Below are 17,227 nucleotides of genomic sequence, written 5' to 3'. Positions count from 1 at the left end.
CAAAAGCAATTTTTCTGAGAGTCCAACACGCCGAGTCGGAGTCCATAGAAGCACAAGGGCACCCGGAGTATAGATAACGTCGTGATGACGGGAGTCGTAGCGGTGCTTCTGGTGGCCTTGCGATGTAGTAAGGCGACGGCGAGCAATTTGGCGTGCCTCATCAGCTCGGGAAATGGCATCACGAGCGTACTCAGTTGGCAAATGGACGGCATCGGGGATGATAGTGTCAAAAGGTAACGTTGGGTCGCGGCCAAACAGAAGATAAAAGGGTGAGAAACCAGCAGTATCATGACGGGAGGAATTGTAAGCGAATGTAACGAAGGGCAACGGAACATCCCAGTCTTGATGGTCAGATGAGACATACATAGAAATCATGTCAGTAAGCGTCGGGTTGAAGCGCTCAGTAAAGCCGTTAGTTTGCGGATGGTAAGCCGTCGTAAATTTGTGTTTTGTCGCGCAGGAGCGAAGCAGGTCATCGATAACTCTGGAGAGAAAGTAGCGGCCACGGTCGGTGAGCAGTTGACAAGGGGCGCCGTGATGCAAGATGACATCGTGTAGTAGGAAATCAGCAACGTCCAGCTGGTAGGGAGAGCGCGTGTAATTGCGTAGCGGGTGGAGTGGTCCGTAGCAATTGCTATCCATTTGTTTCCAGAAGTAGAGGTCGGGAAAGAACCGAGCAGGTCAAGGCCAACTCGGAAGAAGGGGTCAGCTGGGACGTCAAGGGGCTGAAGGAGGCCAGCAGGAGGCTTAGGTGATTTCTTTCGGCGTTGGCAGGGTTCACAAGCAGCTACGTAGCGACGAACGGAGCGGTAAAGACCGGGCCAAAAGAAGCGACGCCGAACGCGATCGTAGGTCCGGGAGACTCCAAGGTGACCAGCGGTCGGGGCGTCATGTAGCTGGCCGAGAACGCTCAAGCGCAGATGCGTAGGAACGACGAGAAACAGTTCGCGTCCGTCCGGGTGGACGTTGTAGCGATATAACGTGTCATCTTTAAGAACGAAGAGGCGAAGGGAAGGATCGGGCACTGCGGAATTCAGCTTCTGAATAAGCTCACCTAAAATGGGATCACGGCGCTGTTCATCACGGATGTGGCTTAAAGCGGAGAGCGAGAGTACACATGCAGGCTTGTCATCGGAGGCTTCAGGCGGATCCACGGGATTGCGGGACAAACAGTCAGCATTCGGTGCAATCGGCCAGATTTATAAGAAACAGAGTAAGTGTATTCTTGGAGCCGGAGTGCCCAGCGACCAAGACGCCCAGTGGGATCCTTAAGCGACGAAAGCCAGCAAAGTGCGTGGTGATCGGTAGTCACAGTGAAATGCTGGCCATGTAAATAGGGGCGGAATTTGCCCACCGCCCAAACGAGAGCAAGACACTCCCGTTCTGTAATAGAGTAGTTCTGCTCGGCTAAGGAAAGGAGACGGCTGGCATAGGCGACAACACGGGCATGCCCATTCTGATGCTGGACTAAAACAGCGCCGATTCCATAGCCGCTGCCATCGGTGCGGAGTTCTGCTGGAGCGGAGCTGTCGAAATGAGCCAGGACAGGTGGTGTAGTGAGCGATGTGATGAGGGTAGAGAAGGCGGCAGCCTGTACAGCACCCCAAAAAAACGGGACGCCTTTCTTCAGTAAGTTTGTGAGAGGGCGTGCGATTTCCGCAAAATTCCTCAAAAAACGACGGAAGTAGGAGCACAGTCCCAGAAAGCTACGAACGCCCTTTGTGCAAGTCGGAACGGGGAACTGCTGCACAGCTTGAACTTTGTCAGGGTCGGGGCGAACACCGGTTGAGTCGACGAGATGACCGAGCATGATAAGTTGCCGACGTCCGAAGTGACACATAGATGAATTAAGTTGCAGGCCGCCTTTGCGAAAAACAGAAAGGATAGAAGAAAGGCGGTCGAGATGCGTTTCAAAGTTCGGTGAAAAGACAATGACGTCATCAAGATAACACAGGCAAATGGACCATTTAAAAGAGGGTGTAAGAGGGTGTCCATCATGCGTTCGAAGGTGGCCGGGGTGTTGCATAAGCCGAAAGGCATGCCTTTAAACTGATAAAGGCCGTCAGGGGTAACAAAAGCGGTCTTCTCACGTTCCATGTCATCAACGGCTATCTGCCAGTACCCAGACCGAAGGTCGATTGAAGAAAAATGCTTGGCGCCATGAAGGCAATCCAGGGCGTCGTCTATGCGTGGGAGCGGGTACACGTCTTTTTTGGTGATCTTGTTGAGATGCCGGGTAGTCCACGCAAAATCGCCAACTGTCATCTTTCTTTTTAACAAGAACCACAGGAGAAGCCCAAGGGCTGCAGGATGGCTCGATTATATCTTTGGCAAGCATCTTGTCGACCTCCTTTTGAATGATGCGGCGCTCAGCTGGAGAGACGCGGTATGGCCGTCGGTGGATCGGATGGGCATCGCCAGTGTTTATGCGGTGCTTGACAGCGCAGGTTCGACCCAGAGGACGGTCGAAAAGATCAAAGACGTCTCTATAAGAGAAGAGGAGGCGAAGGAGATCGTCAGCGTGATGGCGCGAAAGGTCTGGAGCAATCATTTTCTTCAGGTCGGGCGGAGACAGATCTGGCGAAGAAGACGGGATATCGGTGGTGTGCGAGCGACCAGCATCAGGAGGAGACAAGGTCGAGATAACGTAATCGTAGGAGGGCGTCAGCATAGCGAGTGAAATGCCTTGTGGGAGCACTTGTGAACACAGTCCAAAATTAATCACAGGAAGACAAGTAAGATTGTCCCGTAGAGTGATAACAGTGTGAGGCAAACCGCCACTGTGCGTCAACAGAACGGCGGTGATGGGAGCGAGCACATAATCCCCGTCGGGGACTGGTGGAGAGGGCGTCTCAGCAACACAAGTCACGGCTTGCGGCGGCAAACGGACGTGCTCAGCAGAACAGAGCCGACTCTTGGTTGGTCCGGGTTGATCAATCACACTTGGCAGGTCAAGCTGTACAGTACCAGCGGAACAATCGATGAGGGCGGAGTGGGCCGACAAAAAGTCAAGACCGAGGATGACGTCATTGGAACAGCAGATGAGGACGGTGAACAAAACAGAAGTTTGACGGCCGGCAACACTGACACGTGTGGTACAAAGGCCAGCTACGGGAGACGTACCACCGTCGGCCACACGGACAACACGTGATGGGGCAGGGGTCATAACTTTCTTCAACTGCCGGCGGAGGTGAGAACTCATAACAGAAATATGGGTGCCGGTGTCAATCAAAGCAGTAACAGGTAGGCCATCCACTTCAACGTCGATCAAGTTCTGGTTGGTAGGGAGCGTCAACAGAGGAATTGGAGAGCAGGTCGGAATAGCAGCATCGCCTCCAGGAGCTGCAGCCGTTAGTTTCCCGAAGGAAAACTCCGGGAGCAAGACGGGGACGGGGAACGGCGTGGTGGGGGTGACCGAGAAGGTCGGCGTCGTGGGGAGGGCTAGCGGCTGTAATGGGCGGTGGTAGTAGTGGTCTCGGCAGATGTTCCTTGGTCAGGGTGGCTTGGTACCTGGTGCTGGCTTCGGGGTGGATAGCGAAAGCTGGATGAGTTGGGTCGAGAAGACGAGGGCCAAGGACTTCGGCAATATCGTGAAATGTGTCCAACACGTCCACATCGAAAGCAAATTGGCTTGTCGTCAGGCGTCCGCCAAGCATTCGGGTTGCGATAATTCGGAGTGGTGTAACGGCGTTGGAGAGGGTTGCAGGTGGCCGAAGGGTAACTATCAGGGTGGTTGCCAGAGCAGATGGTTTGAAGGCCCACGTTTGCCAGTTCTTGACGTACAACGGATTGTATAAGGGATATCGTAGGTGGGGCATCACAGGTCTCTCCTCGCATTAAATGTGCGGGCGATGCGGCTTCAATTTCGCGTCGAACGATTCGGGTGATGGTCTCCGATGTTGAAGGCTGAGTCGGCATACGAACATCCTCACACGTTGATGTCGCTGCCGTGTTCGGAAGGCGGGCGAATTGGTGGGCGATACGTCGGCTTTTAGCATCTTCGAAGCGTCGGCATTCAGTAATAATCTCGTTGACTGTCGAAGAGTTTTTAAACACGATCAGGTTAACGCATCGTCCGCGATCCCTTTCAGCAGGTGCGCAACCTTATCGGCTTCTGTCATCTTGGCGTCAACCTTCCGGCAAAGGGTCAGCATATCCTGGATGTACGTCAAGTAAGACTCAGTAGGCGTCTGCACACGTGAGGCAAGCTCTTGCTTGGCAGCACGCTGGCAGCCTGCAGGTTGGCCAAACAACTCGCGAAGTTTAGTCTTACATACTTTCCAGCTTGTGAGCTCCTCTTCTTTGTTATCGAACCAGGCCTTCGCCGTTCCCTTTAGATAAAATGTGACATTCGCCAACGTCATGGTCGGGTCCCACCTGTAATGTGCGCTTACGCATTCGTAGAGTCGAATCCATTTGTCGACGTCGTCGCCAACAGTGCCGGAAAAGGTCCCAGGGTCACGGGGTGGAGCCAGGACGACGGTTGGCATGGCGGCCGCCGCTGACGCAGTTTCACCGCTGGTGGACATGCCTAGAGTGGCGACTTGGCGGCCGCTGCGGAGCTCCGTCTTGCGTTTTACCCCCAGCACTTCCACCAAGATGTTACGGGGAGGCAAACACAACAGGAAAACGTATTTAGAGTATATTTACAAGGCGATCAAGCGTATACCATAAGGCCGAGAGCGCGCGCCCGATCATCAGCGTCTTCTTCATCGATCCTCCTCTAGATGAATCATATCGTGACAATATGATGGAGATAGTCATTTTTTCACGTACGCGGAGACGGAGCTTTTGGCATCTATCAGATACCGGCTCAGCCGGGTCTGGAGAACGTGCTCCATAAGCTTGCCCACACAGGACGTAAGGGATATGGGACGGAGATTAGCGGCTCGAAGTGGTTTGCCTGATTTGGGAATGAAAACTACCTTAGCGTCCTTGACTCGGGGTTAGGAGGGCGCCACGCACCCAGCATTCATTGAAGTAGTCGGCTAGGGCTGTGATGGAGGGGGAATCGATGTTGCGTAGTGCCTTGTTGTGCACTCCGTCGGGACCGGGAGCTGAGGACCTCTTCAGGCGCTGAAGTTCTGCCCTGACTTTGGCCTCTCTGATGGCTTTGTCGAGGAGATCGTTGGGGGAGCCTGTATAGTGGGTGGTCTCCGGGGGGATATGCGGGGAAGTGTAGACCACGAAGCGTCTGGAGGAGTTCCTGCGGGGAGGCTTCGGATGCGTGTATGAGCTTCGTCATGATCTGTTTCTGGTGTGTCTTGGACTGAGTCGAATCAATGAGATGCGGAATAGGTTCCATGTCTGGGGCAGTCTCATGTTGTGCTCCAGCCTGTTACAGAGGGATCCCCAATTTTAGCGAGAGAGAGTCGCAGCATGCGTCTCAGTCTCCTTGTTGAGCTGGGTCAGCCGGCGTCTGAAAGCCATGGCGGGACTCGAGCCACCTCCGCTCGAGTCCCGCCTTGGCTTTGCTCGAGTCCCGCCTTGGCTTTCCAGAGCTGCAGGAGATGGGAATCCATCGCGTCCGCAGGGCAGTCCTCTGGGAGGGGGCGAGTCGAGGCGCGGATGTCGCACTAGAGCTGGTCGGACCAAGTAGCTATGTCTGAGATGTTGTGTAGAGTGTGGGCTGCTCGGAAAGTGCGGAACGAGTCCCACTTCGTGATGGCAGCACCACGAGCGGGTCTGCGTGCTGAGACTGCTTTAGGAGAATCTCAATAATGTAGTGATCACTACCAAGATTCTCCCAGGTGTTACACCACCAGCTTGAGGTAGGCGGTGGGTAAATGTGAGGTAGGGGGTAGTGTCTGCGCAGACACTGTTTGCGGTGCGAGTAGGGGTGGTGGGATTTGTGAGAAAGGAGAAGCCGGCCTGCTGAGCTGCGGGCCATACCCGGCGCCCCGTTGGGGGTGCCGGGTATGGCCCGCAGCTCAGCGCTCCTCACAAGCCCCCGGCCTTGTGAGGAGCGTTGAAATCCCCTAGAATTAGGAGGGGCTCTTGTGAGCGACGCGCTTGGCGAGCGTGAAGAGTCGGTCGAAGTAGTGGCCGCAGGCACTTCGGGTGGCTGTATTGACCCTTTTCGCGGCGATCCCGTGGGCGCTGCCATGTTTGATCACGTGGTGACGCGTCCATTGCTCGCCTCAACTGCCTCCGTTGCCTCCTTGTTTACAATCGAAATGTATGACGCCGGCGCGACCTAGAAAACCTCTGTTTTCAAAGGTATCGTAGACGGTGACCAGGTGGATGACACGAAGCTTTGATCACAGCTTCAGAGAACATGCAAAAGCGCGTTCGGAGCGGATTAAGCTATGTCCAAACGGCGCAAGCAGCGTATATGGTGCTTGTTCTAAGAGGGGGCTAAATATGTATTCCAAGCTATCCAAACATTCCGCTCATAAATTCAGTAAGGATTAGTGCGTTTTCCTCTTTGTTCTTTATTCAGCAAATATTTTGATGCAATGGCTTGTCAGTTTCTGACTCAGTGAAGTTCGTTGGTACGGCCACTATCTGATTATTTTCTGCCTAATCGCTCGCGGGTGTGCTCAGTTCCGATAGATTTGTTCTTGCTGCGCACAAGGCTTGAAACGTAGCTGTTTTGTACATTGTAATACCTTGAAGCAAATATATATGGCAGCTAGTAACTTGCTTACTCTTATGGACCGTCATAAAACATTCAGCTTCGACCATTCGTGCGCCATCAGTGTAGTCCGTCATTTATTGTCCGTATACAGTGCGCATATATTCAAGTGTGCGCCCATTCACTTATTCTTGATACGTCGGCGATAGAGTGGGCGTCAGTTTTCCTGCCATTCGGGTCAGATGTGTACAGAAAACGTGCGCGAAACACACTATGACAGGAAGCGGCGCTACTCCCATTGTCATTGCTTAACGAGTGGTACTCTTGCCGACGTTCTGGGGATGAAGCCCTTTCTTTGAAGGTTAGCGATACAAGGCTGGCGGATGAGCAAATTTCTGTATCCTCGAGGAAAGCCGTACATCCCGAAGTGCCGGTAACACGTTCTGACAGTTGCAGCAGTGGTTCGCGAACTTGGCCACACAGATTAATTCCATTCCTTAACATGCGAGTCCACAATGTCTTAGCGAAAACTCAGTTGCATTTCCGACAGCTGATCGCACAGAAGCAAGGTAGAAGCGGTAATGGTTTCGTATTCCTGCGCGGTCGTTGCGGAGACATATGGCACGTAAAGCCCCTCCGCGTTACGGACAACCCAAGTGGCGACGTAGAGGTAAACAGCTCAGCCACTGCTTGGTACTCATTTTTTCGGAGCGCTTCCGCTTGTATTTATCGAAGCGTCCTAAAAAAATGGCACGACGTTCTATCGGAAACGTACTTTCGTCAGGACAGTTTCACAAGGGATAAATTTCCATACAACGCTTCAAAGGGCTGAATAAACAAGCGCGCGCATTGATTCTAATGCGGCTGCAGCGAGCCACTGGAGGGTTCAGCGCCGCGCCGGCCCGGTGAGGGGGAGAAATCCGAGGAGAATTGAGGAGGAAAGCGCGCGCGTGGGTGTCGCTACTTTCTAACATCAAGGGGCTTTAATGACACGCCGTCGTGAGCGCCATCTCGTTTCTGTAAAACAAACTGCTCGGCGAAAAGGGTCAATATGTTAAGGATGAAGAGGGTATCGCGAGTGAACTGCGGCACAAGTTCGATGAAGAGATGATCTATTTCGGGGACGTCTAGCGGGTGCGAGGTGGGAGTGATCGCACGGCGTACGAGGAATGCGACCCGAGGGGACGTATGAGAAATGGGAATGATGGGCACGTAGCTTGGTAGGGTGAGAGGATTGGAGGGCTCTTGCAGCGCGAGCACGTCGGGGCCGTCTGCAGGAACTGGTGAAGCAGCCCCCGCTTGGAGCCAAAGCATCGACAGTTCCAGTGCCAGATGGTGAGGCTAGTGCGAGGTCTAGCCGTTGCTGAGGGTGTAGTTTGCAGCTGAGGGGTGGAGAGGGTGTGGAGCTTGGCCTTCTTTTTAGGCCGCGCGGCAGCACAGGCTGTCCAGTGGAGGGCCTCTTGCTCCTTAAATCGCTCGTCAATTTGGTGAGCAAATTCGTCTAGACGGCTAGTGAGGTTGGCGAATTGTTGGGTGAAGGCTTGGATGGCCGTCTGTACCACGGCCTGAATTTTGGCCTCCACGAGTTGTTCGAATTGGGAGGGTAGGGCTGGGGTTGCCGCGGCCGATGTTGGTGTGGCCGAGGAGGTAGTGGGAGTTGCGGTCCTTTTCTTTGCCGGCGGTTCGCGAGTAGGAGGAGAAGATGGTAGGGGAGGGAGTTTATGAGCGGCCGAGATCATTGTCGCCGGGGTAGGGGTGTGGACCTGCAGGAAGGCATGCAGCTGCGACTGAAGGCGTTGGTTGGTGGTGTGGAGGGAGGCGAGCTGTGCGCGGACATGCACCATTTCCTTATAGAGGGGGTTCGCGGAGTCCTGGGAGACTACGCCTGCCCTAGGGTGCCTCGATGCCAGCGCCGCTGTTCAGGGTGGAGACAACCCGGCTGGCACCGCCATATTGAATCACACGAGCTCAGACTCAGCTACGCTTGCGTTCATAAATAGTGCATTCCAAGTGCTTTGCCTTGATGAGGATTTTTTTATAGGTGTCGCATCTGCACATCTTTATAACCAATAGCCGTTAACTCGTCGAAGGTCGAAGACGTAAATGTATGTCGCCGGGAACATGCCCCAAGTTGCCTTATTCAATCACATTTAATATGCCGTGTGCATGTTTGAAATACGCACTATTTTTCTTGCGCTTCGATGCTTGGTATATAAGGTTTGTGACCCCCTGTGAGTGGAAGTTTTTCTTTTTCGCAGTTGTATTTTGGTTTACACGTCACGCCTCCTTGACCGTAGCCAGCCACTCGTGCACGGCGGTTAGTTTCCCTTGCGTTGCGCGTGCTCTTCGCGTTCGTTGCAATTATTTGACGATAGCTACGCGCAATCTTGCGTTTTTTGCCCACAAAACTGTGTGCTGACAGGATTAAGCTGGTGTAAAAATAACTGCGATGTGAAAATAAGGTTTAGTTAGTGCTGTAGAGAAAAATGTAACGTAACTTGTCTGTGTCAATCTTGCGTAGTACACACAAGAAACCAAACGATGCACAAAGTACATTTGTGCATCGTCAATCATGAAAGAGATATGTACATGAAAAATTATATGTACTGTGTGGCGCCTGAGGGTTGAAAGACGAGATAAAAAAAATTCTCAAGGTAGGCTCGACACACACAATTCGGGATAGGGAGAGTTTTTTTAATTTATTCATTACATGGGGGGGGGGAGGTTACAAGTAAGTACATCAACCTTATTACACACAATATAAATCGAAAGCAAGAATACAAAGAAGAAAACGCAACCGCGGGTAATATTCATCAAGATATCCAGCCAGAATACATCAGCTACCATCGAATACGTCGCATCAGCCAAACACATCGATGGCGAGTACAGAACATTTTATAAATAACCATTAGAACACTGATAACTACATTGAAAAAATAAACAACACTGCATGCATATCGCGTACAAAAACCGTAAATGAAACTAACACAGTCAAATACAGATTAGCAATATTTTTCACTTCGAAAATATAGTCCGTGATGATGTAGGGCTGTTGACTTTAACAGACGGCGTCCATCCTGTCGATTTCCCTCGTACTGGTCCTCTTCAAAGTGTTTCTAAGTATAAGTAAAATAACAAAAGTGATTGCTGATATGAAAAGCTGCCTTGTAAATACAAAGAACCCATTACAGTGCTTAAAAATAAATTTTCGCAGAAGTAATGCTGTATTACCTCGCTTCACACGTTTCGAAGGAATGCACAAGTTACAACAGACACCATGCTAGAAAGCGCCGAAATATTTTGGTTCCATGATGCCCCTTAACTCGACTACACCTGGGTATACCGTGCACAGGCATTTAAAGACCGTCACAGTACCCACTACCATCGGGAATGAGCACGAATGACCACCGGCTTACGACCACAACGCTACAAATATATTCATCTAAAAAATCAGCTATATAACGTAACAACCTCATATCCGCAAGATATCTGCTGAGAAATCAGAGAAAATCACAATGCTTCGCTTGCCACGTACACAACAGCCGCTCTCCCCAGAAGAAGCACTGCGTTCTTTAGTCCCAAATAACCAGTAGCGAAAAAAGAAACTGAGGAAAAAAAGAAACAAGAGACACACGATGTGTGCTTCCCGTGAAAAAGTAAAATGGGTGGTTTACATGACGATTTCTAGCTAATGTAAGACTATTTCGCGGTGAAGCATTTTCGTCAGTTCTTAAAATAAGGGTACTACTCGTATAGACTGCACCGATCAAAACGGCAAAAGCCTATGCGACGCGCGCACGCAAACCAAGGCTACTCAGACAGCATCGGTGCAGTGCTTAGTTCGTGAGCGAACGTAGGTGCATGAGCGAGGATCGGAGAATACTTTCTTATTTAAATGAAAAACACGATGCGATAGTTTAAACTTTCTTGACACTTACCTCGCAAATGAAGGAGCTATCCGTTGCCTTCCAGTGATACCGCTTTACTTGGGCTTCCCATCTCTTCCTTCGCTCTGGGTCCCGGTGGAAGCGTAAACAACGAAGCCCTTTACGCGTCGATCCGGTGCACTTGGGAACACAACGACCCGTCATGTCGACTCGATGCACTTGACAAGCTTGTCATTGATGCGGTTGAACACTGTCCAGCAAGTAGAAGCGTCAGCGAAGTATCCGCGCGCACCGTGTCTCGAACTAAGCACCGGCACCAAGCAATCGCAACCGCTCGCTGTGATTCAAGATGGCGTCGCAGCGAGAAAGCGGCGGCACGGGGGCGGTCAAAGGATGGCACCACCCTGAACGGCGGCGCTGGCATCGAGGCACCCTAGCCTGCCCAGCTCACCTCACTGGTGTGGCGGCCGGGTTCCTGTGCACGTGGTTTTCGGGGGACTGGAAGTGGGGGTTGCCTGAGTCCGGTCCAGGAGTGGGATGAGGCCATGGGCTTGGTATAGATGGAGGGCTGTTTCAGTGCAGCAGGATGCAGCACCGGGAGGGACTCCAGGGTGAGCTGAAGGGCCTGAGGCCTGCGGGTCATGGAGCAGCTGCTATGTTGGGGTGGAGCTTGATTGGTGAGAGCCTGGTTGGCGGTTGCTTCGGGGGCCCGCCTGGCATCCCAGTACCTCTTCTTGACGAGGTATGGGGTGCGGTAGCGGGCCTTGCAGGTTCCGTCCGCCATCAGGTGTGCTTTGCTGCAGATCTTGCAGACCGGCGTGCAGGCGTGGTCCTTGGGGGGTGTCTACTTGGTCACAGCCGGAGCAGCGGCGTTGCTTGGGAGCCGGGCACACATCCGCGCGGTGGCCGAGTGCACCGCGGTTAGGGCAGTGCTCGATATTCTTTTTGAGGAGGGTGCACCTATAGAGTACGGAGGAGAGGTAGATGTGCTTGGGCACACAGTCTTGTTCGAAAAGGATGATGATGGACTCCGTGGAGCCCATGCGTATAAAGTCGAGGATGGGAGAGTTCTGCTCGCGATTTTGACGATCCTGAATGTCTTCGTAAGAGTGGGCGAGAGGGACCCCGTGAACCACACCGCGGGCGCAGTCCACCGGGCCGCTTCGTAGGAGTAGTCGTAGGCAGTGTCTTTGATGAGTACGGTCTTGATGGCGAGGTAGTGGTGTCGGCGTTGCGGGTCGGGAGTGTTGATGAGGACGACGTGTTGGAGGGTGTTGATGATTACGGTGCCTGGCTTGGCCTCTTGATGTCCGAGGCAGGCTGCTTACAGAATGGCATCGCGAAGCGCAACGCTGTTCACGGTCCGAAGGTTCAGGCCGCCACGGGGACGGAGGATGATTTTATGATCGTCGATGGGTAGCTTGGGGGGGGGGGGGGCGTAGGGCAGAGAGTTGGGGCGGCCGGGGCCGGTGCCTCGCCAGAGCTTGAGGCGTAGACGGCTGCATAAATTTCTCGGCAGCGGCGAAATTCGGAGTAGTGGTGGGGCGTGAGTTGCGAGTCGAGCTAGGATGAGTTTATCCGGCCGTAGGGGACAAAGTCGGGTCTCCTCCGCGCCCCGGAGGCCCGGTTTCGACTCCCGCCCAGATCAAAATTTACCTATTTTTTATTTCAAAGGGATTAGATTACTTTGTTTACATGAACCTGCCTGATAAATTTGTCATCAATTCGAGCCGTCGGCCATTTTTGGTAGCGTCGCCGACTACAACTACGGGTTTTCGCGTAATGGGGCATATAATGCTTTCGCATTAAAGAAATGAAAAGGAATGGGCCCCAACACGGAGCCTTGCGGCACACCAGACGTGGCAGCAACATCATCTGAGCAACTCCCATTCAAAACAGCTCTTCGACTTACTTACTTAACAACACGGAGTTACAGCCTGTATAGTCATAAAAGCATTCACGTGTTCATAGTACGGATAATCTTACCTGGTATATCGAGATTAGTAACAATGCGGATCGAACGTTGGGTTATTGGCTCCTGTACACTTATAATGCCACCATCCTCTCTCATATTACTAGTATAGAGAACACTAATAGGAACAAAATTTGAGTATAAATCCAATGTGTGAAATGCCATTGTATTTATTACCTCATTAAAACTCAAAATTACTCCACTCGTTTTATATGTTCAACTTATGATCGAATAGCTACTCTAACCCCAAATAAAGCTAAACTTGAATTTGTAACCCGTAAACTGATACAGTCGAACCCGGATATATCGAATCTGAAGAGGGTCACAAAAAGTTCGATGTATAGGTAATTCGATACATAAAATAATAGGCCCTCAGGTAAACGGTGGCTTACCGATTAGTGCATCCGAGAGCCGCTAATTTACTGCACGCAACTCTGGGGAAAAAAGCAAGCACACTTTATTTACACGCAAAAGAATTGCTGGTTCACTTTCAACTTAATTGAAAATTCCAAGCTGATTCTTTTCTTTACACTTGTAGCGGCCATCGCTTGCGGAAAAAAAACTCATGAATAGGCACTCAACCCACACGACGACGCCTTGAAAATCGGATAGAAGGAATGTTGACGTCCGAGGTAGTATGAGGGCTAGCCGAACAGGCTGACAGGGCTCAACTGACTGCACTATCTCTTCTCCACCACCAGGTGCCAGAATACCTCAAAGTGTACAAAGACGTGCACTATGAGGTCTTATGCGTGGCGCCGCGTTCGATATATCGAATGTGCTGGTGAACGAGCGTTCTGTATACGCTTGCACCAGCCCGATACATTTGCATGGAATTTTCAAGGGTATTTTACAGCTGTTCGATATACAGAATAATTAGTTATAAGTTGGCTTGATATATCCGCGCACGACTGTATCTCCGTCACCATATATATGGCATCGTATTGATCAGCTGTACAAAATACGTATCAGATTTAGTCACATTAACTTCCTTCTGGCCTCGCACAGCCCTTGAATGGTATCGCCTTCCCAAATAAATCCTAAAGAGTAGCAATAAACCCAAGTTTCATGCAACATCAACTAGCGTACGTGGTGTAATCTGAATTTGTTAATTACTTACTATGTTCCTTTTAAATTCTTTGTAATATCAGGTAATATGGCATAATTATAACGCTGCCTTCCTGGTGCGCACTGAAGTTTCTTCCACGTACCACCAGGTAAAATTATATGATTAAAAAGTTACTTTTTAATAGTTGCATTATTTGTTTAGCCTGCTCAACCCACTTCCTTCCGTAATGCCTTCGAGTGCTGACGGCGCTAATAAATATATTATTAAACTGTAAAAAATATTTCTTGGATGAGGGGTGGTCACCTCCGGCAATGTTTATACATCATCATCATCATCAGCCTATATTTTATGTCCACTGCAGGACGAAGGCCTCTCCCTGCAATCTCCAATTACCCCTGTCTTGCGCTAGCGTATTTCAACTTGCGCCTGCAAATTTCCTAACTTCATCATCCCATCTGGTTTTCTGCCGACCTCGACTGCGCTTCCCTTCTCTTGGTATCCATTCTGTAACCCTAATGGTCCACCGGTTATCCATCCTACGCATTACATGGCCTGCCCAGCTCCATTTCTTCCGCTTAATGTCAACTAGAATATCGGCTATCCCCGTTTGTTCTCTGATCCACACCGCTCTCTTCCTGTCTCTTAACTTTAGTCCTAAGATTTTTCGTTCCATCGCTCTTTGTGCGGTCCTTAACTTGTTCTCGAGCTTCTTTGTTAACCTCCAAGTTTCTGCCCCATATGTTAGCACCGGTAGAATGCAATGATTGTACACTTTTCTTTTCAACGACAGTGGTAAGCTCCCAGTCAGGATTTGGTAATGCCTGCCGTATGCTCGCCAACCCAATTTTATTCTTCTGTAAATTTCTTTCTCGTGATCAGGGTCCCCTGTGAGTAATTGACCTAGATAAACGTACTCTTTTACAGACTCTAGAGGCTGACTGGCGATCCTGAATTCTTGTTCTCTTGCCAGGCTATTGAACATTATCTTTGTCTTCTGCATATTCATCTTCAACCCAATTCTTACACTTTCTCGATTAAGGTCCTCAATCATTTGTTGTAATTCGTCTCCATTGTTGCTGAATAGGACAATGTCATCTGCAAACCGAAGGTTGCTGAGATATTCGCCGTTGATTCTCACTCCTAAGCCTTCCCAGTCCAACAGCTTGAATACTTCTTCTAAGCATGCAGTGAATAGCATTGGAGAGATTGTGTCTCCTTGCCTGACCACTTTCTTGATAGGTATATTTCTACTTTTCTTGTGGATATCCAAGGTAGCTGTGGAATCCTTGTAGATGTTTGCTAAGATATTCACGTATGCCTCCTGTACTCCTTGATTACGCAATGCCTCTATGACTGCTGGTATCTCTACTGAATCAAATGCCTTTTCATAATCTATGAAAGCCATGTAGAGAGGTTGATTGTACTCCGCAGATTTCTCGAATACCTGATTTATGACAAGGATATGATCCATCGTAGAATATCCCTTCCTGAAGCCAGTCTGTTCTCTTGGTTGGCTGAAGTCAAGTGTTGCCCTGATTCTATTGGAAATTATCTTGGTGAATATTTTATACAATACTGAAAGCAAGCTAATGGGTCTATAATTCTTCAGTTCTTTAACGTCTCCCTTCTTATGGATTAGTATAATGTTGGCGTTCTTCCAGCTCTCTGGTACACATGAAGTTGTGAGGCATTGCGTATAAAGGGCCGCAAGCTTTTCAAGCATGATATCTCCTCCATCTTTGATTAAATCTACTGTTATTCCATCTTCTCCAGCAGCTTTTCCCCTGGTAATGTCTTTCAAGGCCCTTCTAACTTCAGCGCTAGTTATAGAAGGAGCCTCTGTATCCGGTTCATCACTATTTTGAATGAAAGTAGCTTGGCTGTTTTGGGCACTGTACAGGTCAGTATAGAATTCTTCCGCTGCTTTTACTATGTCATCGAAGTTGCTGATGATATTACCATGCTTATCTTTCAGTGCATACATCTTGCCTTGTCCTATGCCAAGCTTTCTTCTTACTGATTTAATGCTGCGTCCATACTTTACGGCTTCCTCAATCTTTCCCACGTTATAATTTCGAATATCCCTTACTTTTTTCTTGTTGATTAGTTTTGACAGTTCAGCGAATTCTATCTGATCTCTTGAGTTGGACATTTTGATCTTCTGTCGCTTCTTTATTAGGTCCTTTGTTTCTTGGGAGAGCTTACCTACTGGTTGCCTTGGTGCCCTACCTCCCACTTCAATTGCTGCTTCTGAGATCAACCTAGTTACGGTTTCATTCATTACTTCTATGTTGTCTTTATCTTCCTTTTCTAAAGCTGCATATTTGTTTGCAAGCACCAGCCTAAATTGATCTGCTTTTACCCTTATTGCCTCTTGGTTGGCCTGTTTCCTCTTGACTAATTTCACTCTCTATCTCTTCAAATTGAGAGAAATCCGAGACCTCACTAACCTATGGTCACTGCACTTAACTTTACCTAACACTTCTACATCCTGCACTATGCTTGGATCGGCAGAGAGTATGAAATCTATTTCATTCCATCATCATCAGACTATATTTATCTCCATGGTAGGACGAAGGCCTCGCCTAGCGATCTCCAATGACCCCTATCCGGCGATGTATTAAATAAGTGCATTATTTAAAGCTACATAGTTTAACGCTACATAGCTAAACTCAGTTTATCTTCTGGAATGACTAGTCAGCTGTTCCTCTTAGCCGCTTATTTTGTCTGTGCACGAAACTCTCGTCTTATTTGCTCAAATCACAACCTAATTAACGAGCTCTTGAAACTCATATCGCTTTGGTAAATAAGTTGCTATGTGTTTTTGGACTCTGGCTAAAATAAAAAAATGTACATTACTTTATAAATGCAGTGGAAGAAATTGCCGCGAAAAGACAAAGCCGTGTGATATATTTGAACTTTTCATTACATGCCAATAGCTAGGAAGTTTATGCAACCAAATGATTGTGTATTATTACATTCTCAAATTCCTACGGCATTTGCCCTATGTGGAGAAGCCAGTTTAACTTTTAAATGATTCACAATTCGACTTTGTGATGTTTCGACCATATATTCGATAGAGAGAAATGTGCATGAGGAACATATGTTGGAGGCAAAAATTCTTATCAAATTCTGCAAAATAATCTGTGTTTACCAACTGAACAGCATATTTCTACCCTCGAATAAATAGGAAATTGAAATGAATCACATGCATCAAAGTTTGCAGTGCGAGTATTATGAAGTATAGTTTCAGTTTTATTTCTTTCAATTTATGATATATGATAGTTGATGTGATGACTTCAATTTCCTGTTTTATGTTTAGGCTACACGGACACTGCACAAACTATATTTTTGTCATAATACGGAATACAGGCCGCAGAGTGCGGCTCATAAACAGATCGGGATAATGAGGTGTAATTTCTGGATACATTTCTCGCTATGGGTAATATAGGAGCCCCTTTCTCACAATTATGTCTTGTTTGAGAGCGCGTTTGCTGAAAGTGGACTGATTGTCCGCGCTTTCCGTATAGCTACCGAAGTGACTGTGACAGCCTTTCGCTGTTTAAAGCTTTAAGCCTTTAGATGCCAAGCGCACCTGAAATATACACAAACAACGCGCTTGTCCGGAACCAGAAAGGTCGCAAGCATCATGCGAAGAGAGGGATTACCCTTCTACGGGTTAGTTGCGTCTTTGAGCAAAAAAGGAAAACCGGGGAGTGACA

The sequence above is a fragment of the Dermacentor silvarum genome, chromosome 4 (assembly GCF_013339745.2).
Source record: "Dermacentor silvarum isolate Dsil-2018 chromosome 4, BIME_Dsil_1.4, whole genome shotgun sequence".
NCBI classification, from domain to species: Eukaryota; Metazoa; Arthropoda; class Arachnida; order Ixodida; family Ixodidae; genus Dermacentor; species Dermacentor silvarum.
Note: the sequence above shows the minus strand (reverse complement) of the source record.